This window comes from Felis catus, chromosome C1 (assembly GCF_018350175.1).
Source record: "Felis catus isolate Fca126 chromosome C1, F.catus_Fca126_mat1.0, whole genome shotgun sequence".
Lineage (NCBI taxonomy): Eukaryota > Metazoa > Chordata > Mammalia > Carnivora > Felidae > Felis > Felis catus.
In genome coordinates, this window is record NC_058375.1 from 123,248,832 (window position 1) to 123,275,197 (window position 26,366).

The window sequence follows — 26,366 nt, forward strand, 5'->3', positions numbered from 1 at the left end:
CTCTTATAATTCCAAGGTTTTGGCAACTGTGAGCCAGGAACAATGGATGAAGACCAATTATACGTGAAATATATAGTTTCCTTCGTCTTAATGACCAAATATGTTTTTATTCTAAGTCACAACAGCACAAGAAGTTTGTGAAAAAGGTATTTCTCTTGATTTCTAGTAACAACAGTGGTAAGAGGAATGTTAGATAAATGTACAGTTGATATATCCATAATGCTTCTATTTATATTTTTATTCCCAAAGTGTATCATTTATATTCTTAAGTTTCATGACTTTAAGGGACGTGACTTCTTATAAATTGCAACAACCACAATATTTTCAATGCAGATTAATTTACAAATATTTCTACTTGGACTTCCCACTTGTATATGCCAAGACAAGAAGTTGAGTAAGGCATGGCTTGACTCTGGTGGTGCTATATATCAAGAGTTAAAGCTGTTCCTCAGAGGGGTCTATCAGAACACTATAGCTTTAGGGGTACGTGGGTGGCTCAGTCAGTTAAGCATCCAACTTTGGCTCGGGTTATGATCTCACGGTTCATAGGTTTGAACCCTGCATCTGCACTGACAGTGCAGAGACTGCTTGGGATTCTCTCTCTCTCTCTCTCTCTCTCTGCCCCTTCCCTACTCACACTTTCTCTCTCTCTCTCTCTCTCTCTCTCTCTCTCTCTCTCTCTCTGCCCCTTCCCTACTCACACTTTCTCTCTCTCTCTCTCTCTCTCAAAATAAATAAATAAACTTTAAAAAAAATTTTTTTAATTTTTTAATATAATTTATCATTAAATTGGCTTCCATACAACACCCAGAGAGGGAGGGAGGCAAACCATGAGACTCTTAAATACAGAGAACAAACTGAGGGTGGATGGGGGAGGTAGGGGAGAGGGGAAAGTGGGCATTGGGCATTGAGGAGGACACTTGGGATAAGCACTGGATGTTGTAAAAAAATATTTTTAAAAAAAGAACATTACACTTTAAAATATAACGATTTTAAAGAATCCCATTTTTATTTTATTATTTTATTTTATTTTATTTTATTTTATTTTATTTTATTTTATTTTATTTTATTTTTGAGAGAGAGAATGAGCAGGGGAGAGAGTCAGAGGGATAGAGAAAGTGAGAGAGAGAGGGAAAGAGAGAGAGAGAGAGAGAGAGAGAGAGAGAGAGACCTAAGCAGGCTCCATGCTGAGCCTGATGTAGGGTTCATTCCTATGTCTCTAGGACCTTGACCTGAGCCAAAACCAAGAGTCAGAGGTTCAATGGACTGAGCCACCCAGGCACCCCAAGGAGCTCCACTTAAACAGGCTTTGAGCAAGGACTCAGACCATCAGGTAGGGACAGTTAGATATCAGATTTTGAGCAATCAGTATGAGATCAGATTCCAAGGGTTCAGCTTGGATCAAGACAAGAAGCAGAAGCCCAACATGAAGGGTGCAGACAGCGTGCCCACCAAAACTAGCACAGAGGAGGCAGTCATAAAAGGACACAATAAGGCTGTGCCCGCTGATCCAAGGGCTGAAACCAAACATCCCGTGAAGTGGTTTTAAAAATAAGGGTAGATAAACTTGACAGATGGCATGAGAAGACAGTTTTTTATTCATTCAATAAATATTTATAGCACCTCTTATGTGTCAGGCACTCTGTTAGGTGCTAAGGATATAGTCATGAATAAAGCAGATTTGGTTCCTGCCTGAGTTTATAAACCAGTGGGAAGGCAGACTTTTTTTTTTAATCATCACACATGTAAAAAATATACACTAAAAAATAGCCTTAGTCTTAAGTGCTATGAAGGGAAAATATAAGAAACAGTATGAGGTATATTTTTATTTCAGAATCAAGGAAGACTTTCTGAGAAACCAACTTTTAACTGAGACATGGAGGGTTGGTAGAGGTTAGATAGACAGAAGGAGAGAAGAAGACGGTTAAGGTAGAGGTAAGGAAACAAGGGCAGGGGCTGTGAAGGAGGATGAGCTCACTGGATACAGGGATGAGATAGAAGTCCATCAAGACTGGAACACAGTAAGGAGGGGAGAGCAATGAACATGAGTCCAGGCACCTGCAGGGCACTGAAGGCCATAGTAGGATTTTGGATTTTCGGCCAAGGGGAATGGAAAGCATTGAAAGGCTTCAACCAGGGATGTAAATCGTTAAGAATGGCACTTGCTTCAGAAGGTCACCTCAGCTTCCTAAATTGAAGCAGGGAGAAAGTGGAAGCTAAGAGAGGAGTCAGGAGGTTTCTACCTGATCAGATGAGAGCTGACGGTGGCTTGGGCTGGGGTTGGTTGGCAGGGGATAGAGGGAAACCAGAGGGAGTCATTTTTTAACTGCCCTCTGCTCTGGCAGAGAGGTGAAGCCCACCCAACCTCTACTTGGGGTCCCCATTGGGGCATCCATCCCAACTTCTGTCAACCATTTCCACCCAATGGGCCTGTCCACATCAGATGAAAGAACTCAAGACCACCCCAGCAGTTATCTAGATTAGTAGCCCCCCAAAAACTTCTTATAACGAAGATTCACTTAAAAACTATTTTGTTATATTGAACTACCACATTGCATGCTAATTCTTTTGCATTTGTTTGGCAAGAGATGTCTGAAATACTAGAGCCAAACACACTAGAACTGACCTAACCACAGGAAAAGCAATGTTGCTTAGTTGAAAATCTGCAAGAAACTCATCATTTATTATTAATGTCACCATGGGCACGGAAGGCTTTGATATGGATGCTGGAGATACCTGCCTGCTTTCAACCAGGCACGACAACCTCACACTCTCTTTTTCCCTGCCCCAGAGCATTTAATTCGCGAGGAAGAAGCTTTCTCAGTGGTTTGCCCTCCAGACCATTGGCACGATAGTAGAAGTTTTAAGTGCAGAAATCAAATCATTTCAAAAGGGATGTGGGATTTGCTCTCAACACAATTTGGAAAACCACAAGGTTTAGTAGAAACAGGGCCGGAAAAGGAAATGAGGCCTCTGAGCAGGCCTGCCTGCTGGGCACAGCCCATGTCATTTAAATATGACACCCATGCTTGTCACCTAGCTCTACAGTTCCCAGCTCTTTACCACACTTCTAGATGCCCCAAGGCAGAAAACACTTAGGACCTCGATTCCTGTGCCCAGTTCTTGGCCAGACACATAATATGTACAACTGGATCACATTAGGTATCACAGCTGAGTGCTTCGAGCTCCCAGAGGCACACAACCCCAAGCAGGGTTGGGGTGGGAAGGAAGGTGGGAAGAGCCATGACCTCTGGATTTCATAGATGACACACTACAGAGTGCATAACTGGGAAATCAGAGGCACAGCACCCTCTCATCTTGCCAGCCATTCGTGCCAATAATTTCATTTAATAAGCTCCCCTTCCCAGTCTGCTAAGTCTTCCCCTCTGCTACAGGGAGTATTGATTCCTATAAATCAGAGGGAAGATGAGCTCCCTTTATCAATTCCCAGTATTGGCTGTGTAGCATTCATTCATTCCTTATTGATTCAACAAATGATTGAATGCCACATACTGGGCTCCTTAGACAAGTTGCTCAACCTCCCTGAGTGCCAGAGGTCTCATTTGTACACTGGGGATCATATCCCCATTGCAAGGGGACTTTGACAATTAAGTGAGATCATACTTTTAAAGTACCAAGGACAGTGGCAATTAGTAGCTGCTCCATCTGTTTTCCTTTCTCTTACTTTGCACTGCACTTGTCACTCCTTCAATGCGGTCTTTCTTTTTGCTGAACTTGTACCCACTCAGAAAAAGAGGCAGATACACAGCCCTTGGAGTTGCCAGGGGAGATTCTATAGCAAATATTCTATAGCCATATTTATGCGCATGGGAGAATAAATAGGAAACCCTTGCAGTTCTTTGTAGTCTCAGGACATAGACCTCTATTGGCCTGGTATCACATCTCCATGACTGTGGGATGCTTTTGCTTCCCCTTCTCTCTGCTGATGCTATGGCCATTTCTAATGTGCTGCCTTTGGGAGGTCAGGTGAATCTTGTTCTCACTCTGTGGGCCCCCCAAATCGGCCATTTTCTGTGCTCTTAAAGAAAGAGCTTCTTTAGCTGACCTCTGGATTTCCCATGAAGACATAAAGCTCTGTTCTGCTGCAGCAGAGGGTCTGAAAGGTCTCAGGAACATCTTGTTATTTGAAAAAGCACCATAAAATACCAAGCAAGGCTGACCACACGGCAATTGACAAAAATAAAATATTCTTCAGAGGACATTACTAGAAAGAAAACAGCATAGTTAATTTCATGAAAACTCCATTGTAATAGAGGAACAAAATTAATCATGCAATACTGTTACGACTTCTGAGCCTCAAAGCCAACATAAAATAATTGAGAAAAAAATGAAATAAAACAAACCTATGGCATACATGTGGAGGATGCACATTTGGAAGTTGATGGAAAAATAACAATAAGGTTCAAGCAATGCAAATGCTGGCTGGAATCCTCTCGTTTACTTAGGAAGACACAACTTACATTTTGCTCATGTTAATGCCAATAGTCATATCTTGTTTGCATATATTTGGTGAGAGCATTAGTGAAGTAGGAAGAAGTGAAACCGAAGAGCAAAAGGCTGGCAAAATAAGAATAGGGTTAGCTTTGCTAGCCTCCAACACAAAATTCTGCATGCTCCATAGTATACGTTGTCCTACATAAAGTGCCTAGCAAGTCCATTTTTTAAAATTCTGTCTCACTGTGGGCATCATTGAGAAAAATTCCTCCCTCTGAAGGCGTGCATTCCAGAGAGCCGAGCTTGTAAAGAAAAGTGGCTAAAAATAAAGGAGCAACTACAACTATGGGGCACCTACTCTCTGCTGTGGTCTATGACAGGCACCTAATATATACTGGCTGCTTTGAGCCACATCAGTGAATCAAAATGAGGGACGCAATGAGGGCAGACAGGAGAAACTGCCTAAGGGTCTGGAATCATGGCCTCTGATCCTACCTCTATGAAAATTGCTGTATGGTCTCAGGCTAGCCACACACTCTGTGCCTCAACCACCCCATCCACTAAATGGTAATAATAATCTTTGTTGTGCCTACTTCAGATGATTCCTGAAAGGAACAAATAAGATAGTAAAGTGTACAAAACAAATAAAACACAAATGCCAAGAATTTTGCTTTGTTTTGCCTCACTTTGCTTTTAGATCTCTTTGAATTTGGAATAACTTATCAAAGGAATAAATACTCTAAACCTACCGAGACACAGCCTCAGCCTGTTGCTACAGGCTTTTGCAGAGGGTGGGGTATTGAGATTGATGTAACCCTTGCAGAGCTCCTCATTATTCATGCCTGGCTCTAATTATGGAGCTCCTGGAATGAAGGGCAGGTTAAGCAAGTAGTTGGGTTATACCCCCCGCCCCCAGGAATCTTGGAGTCTCTCCAGATATTTAAAGAGATTGGATTTGTGGGATAAACTTCCCATTTATTTCTCCAACTCCAGCAACACCCAAGCACTCCTACATCTTTATATTTCAGAAAGTGATGGTAACCCAACCATCTTGCTTCTGCATTTTCCCTTTCCAATGACATCCATGTCCACTTTCCCCTCTCATTCCAAGGACTCTGTAGAAATGCAGCAGTGTGATCCCAACAACCCTTTTCAAACAGAGATGTGACATACAGGCCTTAAATAATCTGCATCACTATTTGGGTAATTCAGAGTGGATGACATAGATGATGTTGTTCCCACCTTTTCACAGAGTCTGAGCACTTTAGATTCCCCACAGACCTTCCTAATAACACAGTTTGACACACTGCATGTGTAAATGAAGGAAATTTGGTCTAAGGAGGCTCAAAACTTGCTGGATATCTGGACCTGGAAAGTGTATCACTTACACCAGTTCTCTTTTCCTTTCAATATCAGGAGTCCTCCCCTGGGAGATGTGGAGTATAGCCAGAAAGTACATCTCTGTGGGCTGCCAAGAGAAGTGGCAAAAGACCCTGGAAAACCTAGTGTTAGAAATCTGGAGACATGGGCATCCATGAGGTATGAAGAAGTCTTTCCATGTTTCCCAGACAGATTCTATGAGAAACAGAAAAGGAAATGTATATGGTCAAAAATGGCAAATTTATGTACTGAAGCTAACATAACCAAGGGCCTAAGACCTAAGTGATGTGATCTAGAACCCAGAGAATCAGAAACAATTAGGGAAACAAGGCACAACATATCAAGAGATGTCAAGAAATGCTGTTGTTTAAATATAGAACCAAAATAGAGGTTCAGGCATTCTTCCTTATTAATTTCTATTATATAACTTAATGTAATGTTTAAAAGCGGAAGTCTATGATAACAGAAGTATTTCAAAAAATGTAAAGGATTTGCACATACATACAAAACTATACCTATTTTCAGTAATAATTTATTTTGAATTCTTACTTTTAATGAATTATTTTTATCCCATCAAAGTAACCAATTTACTTGGTTATAAAATCAAATAACACAGAAAAGTTTAGGATAAAAAAAAAAGTCCTACCTGACCTCTCCCTTTCCTCTACCTGAAGCGACCATTTTTGTCTTCCTTAACTGTTTTTTTCATTGTTTTCTTTTAGCAATTTGTATATCTCTAATAGGCTTAGACTGATATTTCTTGATTTATCAATTAACTTATCATTTTTGTATCTGGCTATATTTTGCATTTTTCTTGTCATCAGGTGAACAACTAAATATATGATTAAATTAAACTAAGCAGACTTCCTTCCTACAGGGATTTTTATGACTTATGAAACCACTAAGGTATGATGCTGTATATGCACTGTTATCTCTAGGTAGAAGGTAATGGGCTTACTTATTCATTTATCTCTGTGCTTTGATGTTTTTCCAAGTTTCTTGTGTAGAATTTTTCTTTATATTCCCCAAATCTAGAAAAAAACATAGATTAATAAAGCTTAAACAGGGAGACATCTAGTTAGAAATAGTGAAATAAAGATATGTCTACTATCAAGCAAAAACAAAACAGTGAGAGAGGGAGAGAACAAGAGAGAGTTGGAAAGGAGGTAAATCCATCCTCACTGAAGTTAGAAAATATGCATAACCCATATGTTAAGTTTTTATCAAAGTTATGAAATACTCAAAAATATTTTTGTTCCCACATGACAGAAAAATTTTTGTGTTATATAAGCAAGACCTTGTAGAGCCCAAAGTAGAATATCCCTTATTTAGGACAGCAAGCCAGGGGTTTAAGAGACTATTGGCATTGGCATTGAAGTCTTGCTCTTCTGAGGGTTAAGAGGACAAAGAAAGAAATCACAGGCATGCTGTCTTCTCAAGGTGCCAGGTTCTGGTGTGGCTAGGGAGGTTTTTTTTCCTTGCAGCTGCTTCCTACAGTCAGTTGAACAGATAAAACAAAGTAAACACTTAAAACACTCAGAAGAGAGAAAGAAATCAAACAGAACAATGTCTAGGAATGAAAATTATGCAAAATAAATAAGTAAAGATTTTGTTGCTTTCTCACATTAGGGTGTTCTGGACAGAATGAGGAATTACTCATCATTAAATAAAACACATGGGGCACCTGGGTGGCTTAATCGGTTAAACACCCGACTTCGGCACAGGTTATGATCTTGTGGTTCACGGGTTCAAGCCCCGCATTGGGCTCTGTAGGCTCTGTGTTGACAGCTCAGAGCCTGGAGCCTTCTTCAGATTCTGTGTCTGGCTCTCTTTCTGCCCCCTCCCCTCTCACACTCTCTCTTTCTCGCTCTCTCAAAAATAAATAAACATTATTTTTTTAAAATAAAACACAGAATGAGGAAGCAGAGAGCCATTAAAGGTTCATGGCTGGTATAACAGATTATACTATTGTCGACAAGTATTCATTCTCGCCCATCCTCCGCCTGTGTAGTGTGCTGCCCCTTTTCATTAATGCAGAATTTGACCACATGACTTTCTTTGCTCGGTGTAATGTTAGCAAAATTGACATAATCTGGGGTTTCTAATGAGATTGCAAGATTGGGTATATTCTCTCTAGGTTTTGCCATTGCTATTAAAAAATATCACGTAATTGTATCATCCATCATGGAGCCCCAGAAGTAAATAAAATAGGTGCTTAGCGAGAAAAAGATAAGCCATAGACTAGGATAAAATATTGACAAAACACTGACTATACAAAGAACTCTTAATATTCAATAATAAAAAATAATAATAATTCCATTTTAAAATGAGCAGAAGATTTGAACAAACACAGGAGGATACACAGATGGCAAATAAGCACATAAAAATTCTCAACATCATTTATCATTAAGAAATGGAAAATTAAAATGCAGTACCTGCATATGCTTATTAGAATAACTAAAATACAAAAAAATAAAAATATGCAATGTTGGAAAAGATGCAAAATACTAGGAACTCTCATTAATTGCAGGTAGGTATGTAAAATGCTACAGTCACTTTAGAAAAAGATGGCAGTTTCTTACAAAGATAATTACAGTCTTGCCACATAATTCTGCAGCCGTGCTTACCCAAATGAGCTAAAAACATGTCTACACAAAACCTAAACAAAAAAGTTTATAGCAGTTTTGTTTATACTCCCCCAAAACTGGAAACAACCAACATATCCTTCAATAGGTGAATATATAAATAAGCCATGGTACACTCACTAGTCAGTGATAAAACAAAACAAACTTTCTGGCAACAAAGACATGGAGGAGACTTAAATGCATATTTCTAAGGCAAGGAGGCCAGGGAGAAAAGGCTACATACTATAGGATTCCAATTATACGACATTCCAGAAAAGGCAAAACTAATATAGGGACAATGAAATGTTCAGTTGTTGCTAAGGGTTTAGAGGAAGGGAGGAAGAGATAAATCAGTGAAACAGCATTTTTATGGTGGTGAAAATATTCTGTATAATACTGTAATAACAGTTCATGACATTATGCATTTATCAAAATCCACAAAACTTTACAACACAAAAAATGAGCCTTAATTAAAGCAAATTTTAACAATTCATTTAGGTGGTTGGGGCATCCCAAGAAACAATGCAGACCATGACAAGAGAATCTAATTGTATTAAAAATACATGAAACAAACATTGAAAAGGCTTAGGGGGAAATGTGTTGACCAAAGTAAATTTGGAAATGAGTAGAGTCTGTAAGACTAAAGGCAAAAGGAATTGAACACAAGCACTGCACTCTAGTTACCTTATGTCCCACAAGATACGGGCTATTAATTCTGGGTTGGCTGTGGATGTCCAATGAAAATGAACATCAAAGAGATGGTGGATGGTGGGAGCCAGTTTTCTTAGAAGAAGGAGTAGAAGGTTACCTATCAGCCAGAGGAACTAGCTAGCATGACCTGTGTGGTAATGGATTTGAGTTGGAGACGTCCAAAAGAACTAAGGTTTAACCTAAGATATACTTCATTATATTTAAAAATATGTATACATATATGAATAAATATTTGGTCACTATGCACACATATATTTTTGCTCTGTCAGTTAACAGGGCTTACAAGAAATGACACCACAGTAGAAATGAGCACACCTAGTACCCAGATCTTGGTTTCTAAAACCATTTTCCAAGAAGGGACGAGGTGTATTGTAGAAATGGCAGATTCTAGCACTAAGGCAGGAAATATGTAAGATGAGCCTGGAGTCTCTTACAACCCAGAAAGTAAGAAAGTGCTGAAAGAAAGAAAGAAAGAAAGAAAGAAAGAAAGAAAGAAAGAAAGAAAGAAAGAAAGAAAATGAAATATCCAATCACCCCTAGGAGGCACAACAATAGACAAGTGAAAGAGCTCCCAACAGCCAAAGCTGTAACAATTTAAGCAACAGTGAAAATGTCACTTTATTTCTGTGAACTCCTTCTCCAGAATCAATAACCTCAATCTAATCATAAAAAAAAGAAAAGAAACAGAAAAATTCCAGTAAAAGTGCATCCTGTAATACACCCAACCAGAACTCCTTAAAACTGTCAAGGACACTGAAGCTAGGGGAAGTTATGAAACTGTCACAGCCAAGAGCCTAAAGAGACAGGACAACTAAATGTAATATGGTATCCCAGATAGGACCTTGCAAGACAAAGCAGACCCTCGGTTAAAACTAAAGAAATGTGGATAAACTATGAATTTCAGTCAATAACAATGTGTCAGTATTGCCTCATTAATTATAACAAATTTACTATACTATACTAACATAGGCTATTTAAAATAGTAACTATGTGAGGAGTGGTATATGGGCTCAGTACTATTTCTGTAAATCTAAAATTGCTCTAAAAAATAAAATTTATTGATAAAAAAAAACTAAAAACATGGCAGAGAGCTGACCCTGAATCTAAATCAGGAACCAAGTCCAGCAAGACCCATAGCAGAAGGCAGAGCTTCAACCCTAAGTGGAAGTCCAGGCCTAAATGACCTGACCCAAAGCTGGAAAGGAAATTCTGAAAATTCTTGGAATTCCTGAAATAGAGGACATGCAACCTCAACTTCACTAAATATTGACAAATTGCTCCCCAAAATGGTTCTACTATTTAAACTCCCACAAAGCACATGAGCTTTTATCTACTTCCATTATTTCTACCACTTGGCAACACAAATACTTTAATTTTTACTAATATAACCAATGAAGTATTTTATTTTCATGAATTTGTATATTGCTGATCCCTAGTAAAGACGGAAATCTTCTATCAATAAATACTTCCTTAGGCATTTCAACAGGTAAGGGTGTTTGGTTTGTTTTGTTTTGTTTTGTAAAAAATATGACTCCAGAGGCACCTGGGTGGCTCAGTCTGTTGAGTATACAACTTCAGCTCAGGTGATGATCTCTCAGTCAGTGAGTTTGAGCCCTGAGCCAGGCCCAGAGCCTGGAGCCTGCTTCAGATTCTGTGTCTCCCTCTCTCTCTGCCTCTCTCTCTCTCTCTCTCTCTCTCTCTCTCTCTCTCTCAAAAATAAATAAACATTAAAAACTATTTTTTAAATATGACTCCAATAATATTATTGTGAAATTAACAATACAGGTTTCCTCTGCTATTGGAAACTAGAGCATACTGATGAAAACCTTTGTAAACTGAAACAGGTTAAAGCAAAGAAGCAATTACTATTAATTTATATGGAATTTTTTTGAGCATTCCTAGACCCAAAACATAATCCCTTAGGTTTTTCTGATAGCATAAGGACACATCTTGCTATCAGATGCACAAAATAAATCAAGATAAAGCACAGATGCTCACACAGTTCAAAACTCTGGCAGCTTGATGCTGAGATGCTGAGTGTCGTTCCTAGGAAGGAGCTGAGCAGGGCCACTCTCACTACTTCAGGTGCACACTAACAACAGCTCACTGCAGAACAAATGCTGACCACTACTTTTGCTTTTCACCTTTTTTCGTAAAAGCTAAGATGCTTTTTGGATTTCTTTTGGTGATAGAAAGCAGGTACTAATGTAGGTTTTTTTGTAAAAGCAAAGTAGTGTAATGCAAACTTTTGATAAGTGGGGGATACCTGTAATTTCTTTGTAATATCTTAATAACTTGTCCAAGTTCAATGTTCCCTTATTTAAAACATTTTTTAAAAGTTGATTTGCTGGATAAGGATCCAAACAATGTCTACACATTGCTTTTAGAGTATATGTACCATAAGTCTCTCTTAATATGTAACAATTCTCTCTCTCTCTTGTGCTATTTTGTTTTTGAAAAAAACTAAATCATTTGTCTTATAGAATATCTGTATTTGGCTGATTAAATTCTTGTTATGTCATTTAACATGGCCTATATTCTCCATATTTTCTCTAAACTGGGAGTTAGACCTAGAGGCTGGATCAGATATGGCTTATTTCTTTTGTTAACAATATTAAATAATGTTTTTGTATACTTCCTATCGCCTTACACCAAAATAAAGGTAATGTTCTGTTTGCCCCTCTTAATGATGCAAAGATTTAATTAGTGGACTCAGGTCATGACAGCCTGATCCATCTATTATAAAGTTTTTCATCTAATGTTTCTTATCTAATGGTTTTAGCAACTTTTGATGTCCACCATCTAGATCCATTAAGGTTTGTAAATGTGGTTTTCTATTTCTATCATTTCTTCTAATTTTTCACCTAGGATTCTTTTAAAAAAATAAATAAATAACTCTCCTTTACCAATTATTTTCCTGCTCTGAAATGCAGTTCATGCAAGAAAGACAACTGACTTTCTCACTTGAAATACAAACTAAGAGGGACACCTGGGTGGCTCAGTCGGCTAAGTGTCCAACTCTAGATTTCAGCTCAGGTCATGATCTCACAGTTCTTGGGTTCAAGACTTGAATCAGGCTCTGCGCTGACAGTGCTGAACCTGCTTCGGATTATCTCTCTCCCTCACTCTCTGATCCTATTCTCTCTGTGTCTCAAAAATAAATAAATATGGCACAAAAACAGACACATAGACCAATGGAATAGAATAGAAACCCCAGAACTAGACCCACAAACGTATGGCCAACTCATCTTTGACAAAGCAGGAAAGAACATCCAATGGAAAAAAGACAGCCTCTTTAACAAATGGTGCTGGGAGAACTGAACAGCAACATGCAGAAGGTTGAAACTAGACCACTTTCTCACACCATTCACAAAAATAAACTCAAAATGGATAAAGGACCTGAATGTGAGACAGGAAACCATCAAAACCTTAGAGGAGAAAGCAGGAAAAGACCTCTCTGACCTCAGCCGTAGCAATCTCTTACTCGACACATCCCCAAAGGCAAGGGAATTAAAAGCAAAAGTGAATTACTGGGACCTTATGAAGATAAAAAGTTTCTGCACAGCAAAGGAAACAACCAACAAAACTAAAAGGCAACAAATGGAATGGGAAAATGACATATCGGACAAAGGGCTAGTATCCAAAATCTATAAAGAGCTCACCAAACTCCACACCCGAAAAACAAATAACCCAGTGAAGAAATGGGCAGAAAACATGAATAGACACTTCTCTAAAGAAGACATCCGGATGGCCAACAGGCACATGAAAAGATGTTCAGCGTCGCTCCTTATCAGGGAAATACAAATCAAAACTACACACAGGTATCACCTCACGCCAGTCAGAGTGGCCAAAATGAACAAATCAGGAGACTATAGATGCTGGAGAGGATGTGGAGAAACGGGAACCCTCTTGCACTGTTGGTGGGAATGCAAATTGGTGCAGCCGCTCTGGAAAGCAGTGTGGAGGTTCCTCAGAAAATTAAAAATAGACCTACCCTATGACCCAGCAATAGCACTGCTAGGAATTTATCCAAGGGATACAGGAGTACTGATGCATAGGGCCACTTGTACCCCAATGTTCATAGCAGCACTCTCAACAATAGCCAAATTATGGAAAGAGCCTAAATGTCCATCAACTGATGAATGGATAAAGAAATTGTGGTTTATATACACAATGGAATATTACGTGGCAATGAGAAAAAATGAAATATGGTCTTTTGTAGCAACGTGGATGGAACTGGAGAGAGTGATGCTAAGTGAAATAAGCCATACAGAGAAAGACAGATACCATATGGTTTCACTCTTATGTGGATCCTGAGAAACTTAACAGGAACCCATGGGGGAGGGGAAGGAAAAAAAAAAAAAAACAGGTTAGAGTGGGAGAGAGCCAAAGCATAAGAGACTGTTAAAAACTGAGAACAAACTGAGGGTTGATGGGGGGTGGGAGGGAGGAGAGGGTGGGTGATGGGTTTTGAAGAGGGCACCTTTTGGGATGAGCACTGGGTGTGGTATGGAAACCAATTTGTCAATAAATCTCATATAAAAAAATAAAAAAAAATAAAATATAAAAAATAAATAAGTAAATAAATAAATAAATAAACATTTAAAAAAAAAGAAATACAAACTAAGAATCTGAGAAACATTGCAACCATTTCTTCTGCCAGTGGATAAGGGAAGCTGACTCAGGAGGCATAGCATAGGGAATTCTTCAGCATGCAGTTCCTTTTCCAGTGCAATTAGTTGAGCACTGAATGCTTCATACCAACCCACCTCATGTTCACCCTCTGAGTCATCCTATTGAGAGCCTTTGCCAGGGCTTCATGTGGAGAATACCTAGATATTATCTGTACCAAGCAGACTGTGTAGAAACCTGTGTAACAGGAACTGACAGTGACGTTGCTGTCTCTTTTGGTATTACTGATCAGGTCTGATTGTCTTTGTGGCAGCTTGACATTGTGAGGGACTAGAAGCAACATGTGGTAGCCCACCTGGCACATTTTCACTTTACATGATTTATTTCCCTGTATCTCTTAGGATATACGTCAGCACTGATAAACAGACATGCAACAATCTTTAAAAATCACACCAAAACTTATGTTAGTGTCTTCTTTATGCTTAAGATATTTCTTTTGGTACAATACCAGGAAAAAGACCACTGAAAAAATCTCTTTAAGCCTAGAAAAGGTCAAATGTCCTCCATCACCATTAAGAGGAACTATCTTTCATCAGTCCCTTGCTATACACTATTATTATTCCAAGTGCTTTAAAATGCATAATTTAATTTTGACTTTACAAAAACCCTGCAATGTTGTTTTATAAATAAGTACAATGCCCATGGTTGTTCAGAGTATTGAGTAGTGGAACTGATATGGTAACCTAGATCAGTATTATTCCAAGGTCTGTATTCTTTCCCTTAATCCCACACAACCATACATATTTATTTAATACCTTTGATGTATTAATATCCAAGGCACTGTTCAAAGTGCTAGAGAAACAGCAATACGATGGTAACTACCCTCTACAACTCTGCTACTTGTTACCCAAAGTGTGGTCTGAGGTCCAATAGCAAAGACTATCACCTGAAAGCTTGTTACCTATGAAGTATCTAGGATTTCATCCCAAACTTACTGAATCAGAATCTGTATTTTAAGAAACCTAGATATTTCATATGTACATAAACATTATGTTCAAGATGCAGAGATGAAGAATTTTCAATCTAAAAAAAAAAAGGAATTTTCAATCTAGTGAAAATAGCACACAGACATTTAAAAAGTTACCTAACCACATAGACAAGCCATAGATGCATAGACATTGAGTACTGCAAGAAGTCAGCACTATGGGAACACATATGAACTAGAAAGTGCGTAGCACAGATCCTAGAAAGACTGTTTGCAGGAGATAGAGTTCATGCTGAGTCATGCAGAATGCTTTGACTGGAAAAATTGAGAGATTATTCTGAGTAGAAAGACTGTGACAAGACAGACATCAAGGTGAAGACATTTATAGACATTATGAGAACCAGGGTTGAATGCCCAAAATGGCCACTCACCAGATTCTCCAGGAAAGGGCAGAAGCTCTGGTTTCATCTGTTCACCTAAGATTTTACCCACAATCTAGCACTTTATTGGTATTCAATAAATATTTGTTAAATGAGAGGCACTTCTTAAAAGCTTCTTTTAAGCAGCTTCTTAAGCTGCATGACTCACCTTGAACTCTACCTCCTCCAAGCAGTCTTTCCAGGATCTGTGCTACACTTCTTACTAAAATATTTTATATGTTTTTAACTTTCCTAATAGTTATTGACATTTTCTAAATGAGTATGTTGGGGATGGTGTTACCTTGAGGAGAGATGTTCAGCCATTCCAGTCCAGAAACTTCCTTGAAAAAAAAAATGTATACACAGGATTAATTTCTTTAAGTGCTGTGCAGAGATCAGAAAATTACATAAGCATCTTATTTTATAGATGGATATATTATAGCCAGTATTTAGGAATATTTCCTTAGAATAGGGTCATAAATTGGAACTACTTAATGAAAAATATATAAACACTTTAAAGCTTTTAATCAGACTGCCAAATTGATTTTCAAAAATTATATTCCCTTTAGCTATATCCTGATCTGGAAGAACTGCTTAAGCAAAAGAAGGTACAAAGAAGTGGATTAACTATTTGATGAATAACAGATAATTGCTTCTATGTTGAGTTATTATCATTTTCTAGGAAATTTTATAGCCGCTTTACATATTTTATCTCTGATTCTCAGCACAGTCTCTAAAAGATATATTATCATTGCCATTTTACAGATAAGGAAACAAAGGTTGAGAGGTGCTTAATAGCTATTGCCAAAGTCACAAACCTATTAAATGTTGAAGTGAGAATTTGAAACCAAATCTCTAAGTCCCTGAGATCTATATTTTTCTACTCTACCAAGACTCCTGTTCTGGCCATCTACTGCTGCAAAACAAATTACCCCAAATCCAATGGCTCGAAAAAGCCACTCTCTCTTATATCTCCCAATTTTGTGGCTAGGCAATTCTTTCTCTCCACATGTTATTAGCTGGGGCAGTTCATGTGCAGGTAAAGTATTCACATCCAAAGTAGTTCATTCACACCACGGCAAGTCAATGCTAGCTGGAAGTTCATCTAGAACCACCCATTGGGGGCCTTAGTTCTTTTCTACATGGGTGTCTGCACTGGAATGATTGAGTTTTCTCACAGTATGAAAACTGAGTTCCAAGAAAATTATGCTAAGATACAGGAAATATAAGATTATAATCTCTTATGATGTGGGCCCTAAAACCAGTACAGAATAATTTCTACCATATTTACTTCTTCAGAGCAGTCATAGAACCCACCCAGATTTAAAAGAAAGATGTATAGATATAGACCCCTATACCAGTGTCAGTCATCTTTAATTTATCACATTCCCTAAAATAGAATGCCAAAAGTACATACATTCAAGTTATACATCATATATAATTATTCCAGAATAGTCACAAATGCTAATACCTCAGTGAAAAAATGTTGTTTTCCATTATAAGCCCTTCCATTCCATTCTATTTTCTGTAACCACGTACATGAATTATTTTGAGAAAAAATAAAGTCATTTTCTTCAGATTTTACTATAAAGTTTCTGTTTATTTCAGAAACAAGAAGTGGCCAGAGAGAATGCTGAATCATGGAAAGCGTACTTTGCTCTTTTAGTTTTTCTCCTTTGCTATATGACCTGGCTGGCTAAGTCACTAGCAGAAAACTGCAATTTGAGAAGTGACAACTCTCTGGATGCAAGACACAGTTTCCAGGATGATACCAGTTAGATAAATGCTCCTGTTTTCTCAGTAAAGCAATGCAAGCAGTGTGCTTCATCGGTAACTGCTGAAGAGAGCCCTAGTTTTCCCAATTACAGGATAAAATTGGCCTGGCTTCCTCAGAGTCTTTAAGTCTGGTTAGAATTCAAATGAGGTTCCTTCCCATTTTGCAAATCCATGCAGACCTCATTCTAAGCCAATGCAGGTGTATCTGGCTTGCTGGCAACTATAAGCATTCTTGACATATTTACACTCCATTAAAAATTTCCCTTCCTCCCACATCTGTGTTGAGATCCCCCACTCATAGTTGGCTGAGTGCACTGGTTTCGAGAATCAAACAAAGCAGCACATAATCAATTTTCCCAGTTTAAGCAACTATGGAAATCCAATATAATTTCCATTTATTCATCTAATGTAATGTCCACTCTCCTCATCTAAATAAGCATCCCTTGGAGACACTCTCGGATATCCGGCTCTTCCTTCCAGCCCCTGCCCAGCTAAGTTTCAGAGTCCCAACTGTGAGGCCAACTCCAAAGAGCAGCGATAGAGGGAATGGATGAGAGGTTATAAAATTGGCCTTTATGGCACAATAGAAATTTTCTTTATGAACCAATCTCCATAGGAATGGCAAACAATGATACAGGATGAGTGTATGAGGAATGTGTCTGACTTAGCCTGCCATACTCTAGATCCAGGTCCCTAACTTAAGGATTATCTGATGCTCCCAAAATTCACACAGAAAGTGAAATATTCTGAATCATATATGCTCATTTGAAAATATACTCATAGAGGGACTGCTAGCCCCTTCGAGACCACGTAAACGATTTGGTGGAGTAAGCACCATACTCCTTGTAGCCAGAAGCTACAAATGTGGATTTCTTTTTTTTCCCAATATATGAAATTTATTGTCAAATTGGTTTCCATACAACACCCAGTGCTCATCCCAAAAGGTGCCCTCCTCAATACCCATCAATACAAATGTGGATTTCAATCAGAATTGCTGGAGATGGTGCTAAGAACACAATGGTGAGTTGGCAAGCCAGAGATCAGCCTCAGATGTCCAGGTTTTGAGAGATTCTAGATATTCCAGATTCTAACCACTTGCTTATACCCTTGCTTATACCCACTCCACTCTGGGACACTAAGTAAGATGAAAAACATCCTTCTTGTCAGTGCACAGTGTACTGAAACTTGTGCAAAGACTAACCAAGTTCTCTTTCCATCACCAGTTTATGAAAGTGTACACTACCAAATATCTTTCCAGCAACAGGAATACGACACAGAGCATCCTCATGATGTTCTTTTAAGGTACTTCATATTTTCTGAAAGATGGCTTCTTTGGGGAGCAGTAAATGTTCTATGGTGTAATTCAGAGAAGAATAAAGAACTAATTCAAACTTTGTTTTTATTTAGCTACAAAATTAAGGATTTCATGTAACATTATACCTGAAGATGCAAAGAGAATTTCTTTATCACCACCGAATGCTCAAAAAAGTAATAATATACTATTTCACAATATATAACAATAATATAATTCTTTTTATGATGGAAATCTTATGAATTAATGAAAAATGAAAACAAAAACACTTGTATACTTGTTATTGATATATCTGATTATAAAGTAGGGTGGTATAGGGGCACCTGGGTGGTTCAGTCAGTTAAGAGTCTGACTTCGGCTCAGGTCATGGTCTCATAGCTCCTGAGTTCAAGCCCCGAATCAGGCTTTGTGCTGACAGCTCAGAGACTGGAGCCTGCTTTAGATTCTGTGACTCCCTCTCTCTCTGCACCTACCCAGACCACACTCTCTCTTTCAAAAATAATAAACATTTTTTTAAAAATTTAAAGTTGGGGGGTGTAATGAAATGAGCACAAATCCACATACCTTTGGCCCAGTAATTCTATTTTTTTTGCAATATATATTTTTTAAACCCAAGTTTTCTAGAAGAAAAGCCTGAGGCAGAATATACATATACTGATTTATCAGGGGTACAATCTCAAGGAAGCTTGAATAGGGAATAAAGGAAATGAGATGAGGAAGGGAGGAAAGCAAATAAAGAGTGATATATTATGAATTTGGCCACAGCACAGCCTTACCAAAAAGGCTGGTTGCTCAGTCACACCACACATCTCCCGAGAGGGCATGTGAAAGCACTGTACCTGGCAACAATCCATCAAGTGGAAAAAGGGAGAGTAATTATCCATCACGTCCATAATATCCCCTGTTTGGCACTGATGTGTAAGAATACAGTTAGTGCCAAACTAGCTAGAAGGTCACTGAGCAGCGTCCAGCTGAAAACTATAGCCAAGCAAACCTGATGAGGCACATAAACTTGACCCAGCACAATTGTAAGGAAGGACTTGCATATGTGCTTAATGGAAATTACTGTAGCATTATTTTTTATAAAGGAAACTGAAAAAAGACTGCATATCCATTATTAGGGAAATGGCTAAATATAGTATACCTGTATCATGGATGGATTAAAAAGAATGAAGTATATCTATATCTAGTTATCAAAAAATCCAGGGCTTATTAAATGAAAAAAAAAGTCATAGAATTCTACGTGTATCACAATTTACTTTAATACAAAAAGGAAAACCTCTATATACATTTATACGTATATATAGATGACATAAATAGGAAATCGGTTGCTAAGATACATATCAAAATGCTAGTGGCTACAACCAAAAAAAGGAGTATGGAGGACCCTCTAAAGTTTGATTTCACATTTATTCCTGTTATTCTCATACAGTTTGAATTTTTTAAATTAGTAAAAAAGGGAAGGAAGAAGGGAGAGAGGGAGGAGAGAATGATGGAGGAGGGTAGAACATAGGATTGGTATCCGAATGTCGCTACATCTGAGTTCTGATAGGGTGACCAACTGTCCCAGCCACACCCTGTGTTTCCTCCTGAGCACTGCCCTCCAATCTCCAATCCTAACACTGTGATTTTTGAAAGCTTTCATTTTTGAAAAGTTTGGATGATATTAGTATTATAATGATGTGCATGTTTGAGAGAAATCCACTATTAAGATGAAACAGAGTTTGAATGACTTCAGTTGAAATCTACAGACCAAAAGAATGCCCCCAACAGATCATTGTGAAAAGAATTCCCTGGAGAGCATCTGGGTGAAACCAATAAAGAGTGGCCAGATATATCAAGCCATCGCAGTTGCATGTGATCTCAGGTAGGGAGGGTAGAATAGAACAAGTCAAGCAAAAGATCAGAATAAGCTAATGACTGCTGGGAGGGTTGAAGAGTTTGTTGAAGCAATCTAGGTAAAATATGCTCTACAAATATATCCTAAGTGATAGCAATGGAAAATCCTACAATCTTCCTCAGTCTAATAGGCAATAGAGGGAAATAAGAGCTCCCTTGAATAGTGAGGGGCTGGCCTCATTTTTTCCAATGCGTTTTAACTAGAAAAAAAAGAAATAAATCTCTGTAACTGCTAAACAAAAGATCTTATTCTGAAGTAGGTCAGACTAAATGTGATCATTTAAGTCAATAAGAACTAGTGATGCCAACATATCCAAGTTGTCTCATGCGTCTTCTAGATCATTAAATTTTTCAAGGGTCATTGACTTTTAAAGCAGAGATAGACCTTGAAGACGATCTTGTAAACTACTTATTTTTAAAGTGAAAAATACATAGGCACAGAGAAAGATGGAATGCAGTGTCACCTACTGGGGGTGCCAGAAGACTTGGGGGTGGTCCTAATTCTAACCTGGTAACTTGTATTACCTTAAGGAAGCTGCTCACCTTCTCTGGAGATCCGTCCCCTCCTCTGTAAAGTGAACACTTCAAAATATGGTCCATCTCTGAACGTCCTGCCATATTGGTACCGTTGTGAATTATTTCTCTTAGGGAAATGGGACATTTTTTGAACTATAGACAAATAATCATACCCTTCCACTTCATATATGCGAAGCCTAGAAACATTGAGTGACTGCCTAAGCTCTGGTAGAAAGAATTTGCATGAAGAGGTTTGAGAAATTGCATATAGTTTATCTTTATTTTTTTAAATGTTATACATGATCATTTTTTAAACTAAACTGAAGGGGAAATACTACAAAAAATCAATGGAAATCTTATCACCTAGAAAAAATGCAATAGAATTTTGGGTGAAAATGTATCTCTAAATAACTCTTTCTTTCTCACTCTGTCCCCAACGCCCTTTCTCTCCCATTGGAGGGTATAGGTGTCAATCAAAACTTTAGTTATAATTTTTCTTTGCCAAACATACTACTAGTACCCATAGTTTGAACACTATTGAGATATGTGAAGAAAAATGCTATAAATAGAGCTTTCTGGAGGCAAAATTTCAAAACTTGACACTTTTCATTAAGATTGAAAGATACAGAAACCTATTGGGTTGATCCAGTCTGGTCAACAAGACCACTGTAAAGAAATCCCTGTGGGGATAGACAAAAACAAGACCTGGTGCTTTAAGGCACCAGGGATTGGGCTAGCAACTGGTAGACACTAGAACCCACCACACCTGGCTTGCTCTACAAGTGGCTGTGGGGGCTCAGGTTGAGAAGCTGTCCAGAGCTGAATAAGTGGTAATATTCCTCTTTTACTTACCCAGAGGTTCACTTGTGCTTTCTTGAAAGAATTTGCTCTAGGGCCAGGAGAAGTGACTAGAGCTAGAGATTCAGTCTTGGTCACATCAGACTTGAATGGAATTATGACGTTTTTTAGCTGTGGATCTGACAATGTCAACCATCCAGAAAAAAGCTGCAACCCCAAGTCTTTGGCTTCATAACTGGTGGCCATATCCAAAGGATTCAGTTTTAGGGTACTTGGGTGGCTCAGTCATTAAGTGTCAGACTTTTGATCTCAGCTCAGCTCACAGCTTGTGAGATCAAGCCCCAAGTCAGGCTCTGCACTAATAGCGTGTAGCCTACTTGGGGTTCTCTCTCTCTCTCTCTCTCTCTCTCTCTCTCTCTCTCTCTCCCTCTTTCTCTCCCCTTCTCTACTTGCATGTATGCACTAGTGATCTCTTTCTCTCTCTCAAAATAAATAAACTTAAATCACAAAGGAATCAGTTTTTAGTTATATTTGCGGGCATCTTCAGCCTCAAAGGAACATGGCTATGAGTCAGAAGTAGTCTTGTAACTGACCCTGTGGGTGAGAAGAAGCACCTTGGTAACTTCCTGAGGCCATCAAGGGAAAGGAAACCCTAGCAAGAGGAAAAGGCCTCCTGGTTAGAGGCCAACTGGAGACTTGGACCTTTTAATTTGAGAATTTATAAGGAAATGTAACATCTTATTTTGAACCATAAGCTCATAAAATGTGTCATATTGGTCACACATATGTGTATGTTCATACTTTTAAATAAATGGTATCATATCATACATGTCATCAGGCAGCTAACTTTTTCATTCAATGTTATATGGCTATTATTCTATGTTATTTACTGTCACCTGATATCCTTATTAATAGCTGTGTACTATTCTTCAATAAACATATGTACTACATCTAATTTAATTGTTTGTTTATTCATGGACACTGAACTTGAAACTTCGTATTTTCTTTGATACTATTATAAGCAGTGCTATAATGATCATTATTAAACATTTATCTTTTGACATTTGGCTCATTATTTTCTTACAACCATTCCTGTTTCATAAAGGCTTCAAATTTTCTCTTTTGGTGCCTTCTGACAAACAGCCCCTGAGAAATATTGTACTAATTTGTACTCTACTAACAGTGTATGAGAGTGTCCATTTCTCTGTATTCTATCTTCATGTTGTGTTATCAATCTTTTTTATATGCAAATCTAACACATGGTGGGGGGAAGCTATTGTTGTTTTTATAGACTATCCGGAATAGTAAACGTATTTTCTGTATTTATTGGCCATTTTATTTATCCTGTTGTAAATTACCTGTTTGTCCTTTATACACTTTTTTCTAGGAAGATAGTAATCTTTTTCTTAATGCTTTATAAGAATTGTGGTTTTTTAATATTTTATAGAAATTAATCCTGATCCACATTGCAAATACTTTCCCTATTTTTTCATTCTTCAAACTTTGTTTCATGAGATTTTTTCCATATGAAAGTTTATCATCTAAGTAGTCAAATCTGTCATCTTTGTCTTTTGTGGTTTATACTTTAAAAGCCCTTCTTCAGCCTCAAAATAACCAAAATATCCATATTTTCATCTAGTATTTATACGTTGTGATTTTTACATTTAAGTTATTGATTCATCTAGAACTATTTTAAGGTCTCAGCTTTTTCAATGCTTAGCCACTTATTTCAACATAAATTATTAAATAATTATTTATTGAATAATCCACCTTTTCTCCACTCCTTAAAAGCTAAATTCCCAAATATTCTTGGGATCTTTTCTAGAATCTGTGTTTTGTTTCATCTATCTGTCAGTTCATTACTTTTCTGTACCATATGGTTTGGTTACCAATAGTATAAATATGATTTAATGTCAGTGAATCTCTTAGAAATATTCAAGAGATTTTATAAATCCTATGAGACTCAGAGATATGAAATGAACCCAGCATAGTGGAATGCTATTGACATGAATTTATATAGAGGACACCCAACTGAAATCACAGGTCCAAATGACCATGTAAACAACACCATTCAGAGATGGAGAATTTTTCACTCAGTGAATTTGAGGGGAAATCTTAAAGAATAAGTTTAGGTCCCAGTAAATGCAGTTGGTATAAACCCATCAATGTGATGATATAAATATAGACCTTTCCTAGAACTTATATTAGATTTATTTTATTTACTTCATTTGTCATTCATTCTTCACAAAGAATCTGTGCTTCTGCCTTATATAACAGAGTTCCTAGAACTTCTAAGAACCAAGACACTCAGTATTTTAGGGCACTCCAACCAACATCCTCAGTACTAAATGAGAAACATCAGTTGTAAAAGCCACCAACTGTCCCAGGTGTGGAAACACATATGAGGGAAATTTTTGGAAATAAATGGGTGTAACTTGAATGTTGGTCGAAGAGTATGAAAAAGGTCCTAGAAAGATGGCCTCAACCTTGAAAAAAAAATAAAAGAAAGAACAGGCAGCTATCTCAAAGCCTAAGTTCCTAAGTTATCAATATGGACAAGAAAAAAACTAATAGGCTATTGGAGGTGTATCTGCATGTAGGATGGGGTTGAACCTTGGGTGGTGTGCAGATGGAATCTTGGCCACAATTTTGATCCTATCAGTCTACCAAATAATGTGGGATAATAAACCCTGAATCCAATAGATGATCATGACTCCCAATGTGAAGCTTCAAAATCAAAACACATCAGGGGTATCATGTTCACAGGGTAATTGTTGCCATGGGAAATCTACAACACATTGAGAATAACTCTCAGTCATCATTTCACCAAAAATAAACAAATGTTACTGATTTTAATATCACAAAAGTTTTCATATCACCCCTTTTTATTTTATAGTTAGCCACTCTCAATTGGATAAAAGTGTTTCCCAGTTAAGAATTCAAATCAACATATTAGAGAAGAGAGTATATATTCTAGTGATTTGAGTTATGACCAGGCTGTATTGTACTCAGGTGGAGAAAAAATCCTCAAGTTTCCGGGAATATATTTAAGGCCATTCATTCTCTCATTCAAAAATATGCATTGAGAACACACAGAGTACCAGGCACTATTCTAGGAACTGAGGAGAGACTGGTGAATAAGATGGGTAAGGCCCTGCTTTTGCAGAGATTACATGTAGTGAGAAGTAAGACAATAAATTAATTAATTAATAAAATATCAGATACTGAAAATTTCTGCAAAGAAATATGCTAAGACAGTGTATGTCCAGGAGAACTCTGAGGGGAGATGGAACTTGAACTGAGAATACAGGGAAGTGAGGGAACATGACCTTCCAAGGTCTAGAGAAGGAGCTTTCCAGGTAGCGGATGCAAGGTGACCAGGAGTGTTGAAGAGAACACGCTGGAGAGTGGTGGGGCTCAAGGTGGTGGGGATAGCACCACAGGTAGCAGGACTTGTTAGGATAATAAGGGGTTGGATTTAACTTTTCTGGGTATTGAAAAGCCAGTGGAAAGTCTGAGCAGGGGAATGAAAGGATTGGATTTACATCTTTAATTGATCACTTTGGCTGCTGAGTTGAGAAATGATGCTAGAAGAACACTAACCAAGATTATTTCTTGCAGTGACTTTAAGAGAGAGATAATGGTGATTTGGGTTACATTAATAGAAGTCAAGTTTCAGAGAAGTGGACAGACTGAGAAAACCAATTCAACAGACATGCTGATGGATTATATTTCTAGGTCATTAAAGTTTGGATTTTTGTACAGATTTTAAGTGATTCCTTAATCTAACTGGGCCACAACTGGATTTTTTGTTTTTAGTCTGTAGGATAAAAATTATGTAATAATTTACTTTATATTAATTTGCAAAATTTATTATATCCTTCAGCAAAAATATTTTTGCTGTTTTTCAGCATCCAACAAGTTCTTTTATTTCTTCAAGTATACATTTTTCCCTAAGTGCTCAAATAATCTTTTCAGATCATTAATGTCAAAGATAAATATCCCATGTATATTGGCCAGTATACCAAATCCTCAGTTAAAAAAGAATAGACAAAATATTAAGAGCCTTCTTTTGAAGTGATATTTTGCCACATATACAGCTATAATTTCAATAACCAAATTATCTGCTGTTATCACTTATATAACAAATACAAAAAACATGTAAAATCCATGCCTCTGTCAGGATGTCTCCAGAAACTGCCATGAGCATAGGGCAAGTCAACAGAATAGGGAGAGGCCTATTAAAAGATAATGGGTATTTCTGAATTTTTAGTTCCATCATAAAGCTTTCCTACTTACACACACACACACACACACACACACACACACATGATAAATTCTATAAACAATTGTTATAAACTAATGGACTTTATCAGATATAATGTGACATTATGGAATATGCTACCCATTTGCAAATTCAGATTTGACATTATTTTATTGACTTTAGTGAAAATAATGACATATCTAAAGGAAAAATAGGCCATTTCCCTATCTCCAAAAACATCAAACATTGAAATTAGCAATGTGTGATTTATCTTGGGCCCTATATTTCACATCAGTGGGGAAGATCCATTATTATCTTTGCGCGGAAGCCCCTGCACTAAGCAATAAAGCAGTATCATTTCATTGAAAAAGCACATTCTCCAGGCAACTGTTGCTTATTTTTGTTTCCTGCCTTAAATGAGCCAGGAGACAAGGAAGAGCACAAAAGCAGGGTCACTGAGAGCCAAATCAGAGTAAACTTAATCGTCCCTCAACCCCATGACACCCAAAATGCAATATTCTCTGAAGATGGAAATTTTTGACTAGCCTCATGCTTAAAATAAAAAAAAAAAATTTACCCTAATAAATTTATTCCA

General features: G+C 37.6%; 1 long non-coding RNA gene across 1 annotated transcript in view; it reads right to left on the minus strand.

Moving 5' to 3' along the window:
• Positions 1 to 1,199: 1,199 nt before the first annotated feature.
• LOC111561838 overlaps positions 1,200 to 26,366 on the minus strand; it is a 153,710-nt gene continuing 128,543 nt past the window's right edge. Inside the window, exons 2-4 of the long non-coding RNA XR_002744761.2 lie at positions 15,508 to 15,547; positions 6,794 to 6,866; positions 1,200 to 6,030 (exon numbers count right to left, since the gene is read on the minus strand). This is a non-coding gene — a long non-coding RNA (uncharacterized LOC111561838). The remainder of the gene's footprint in view (positions 6,031 to 6,793; positions 6,867 to 15,507; positions 15,548 to 26,366) is intronic.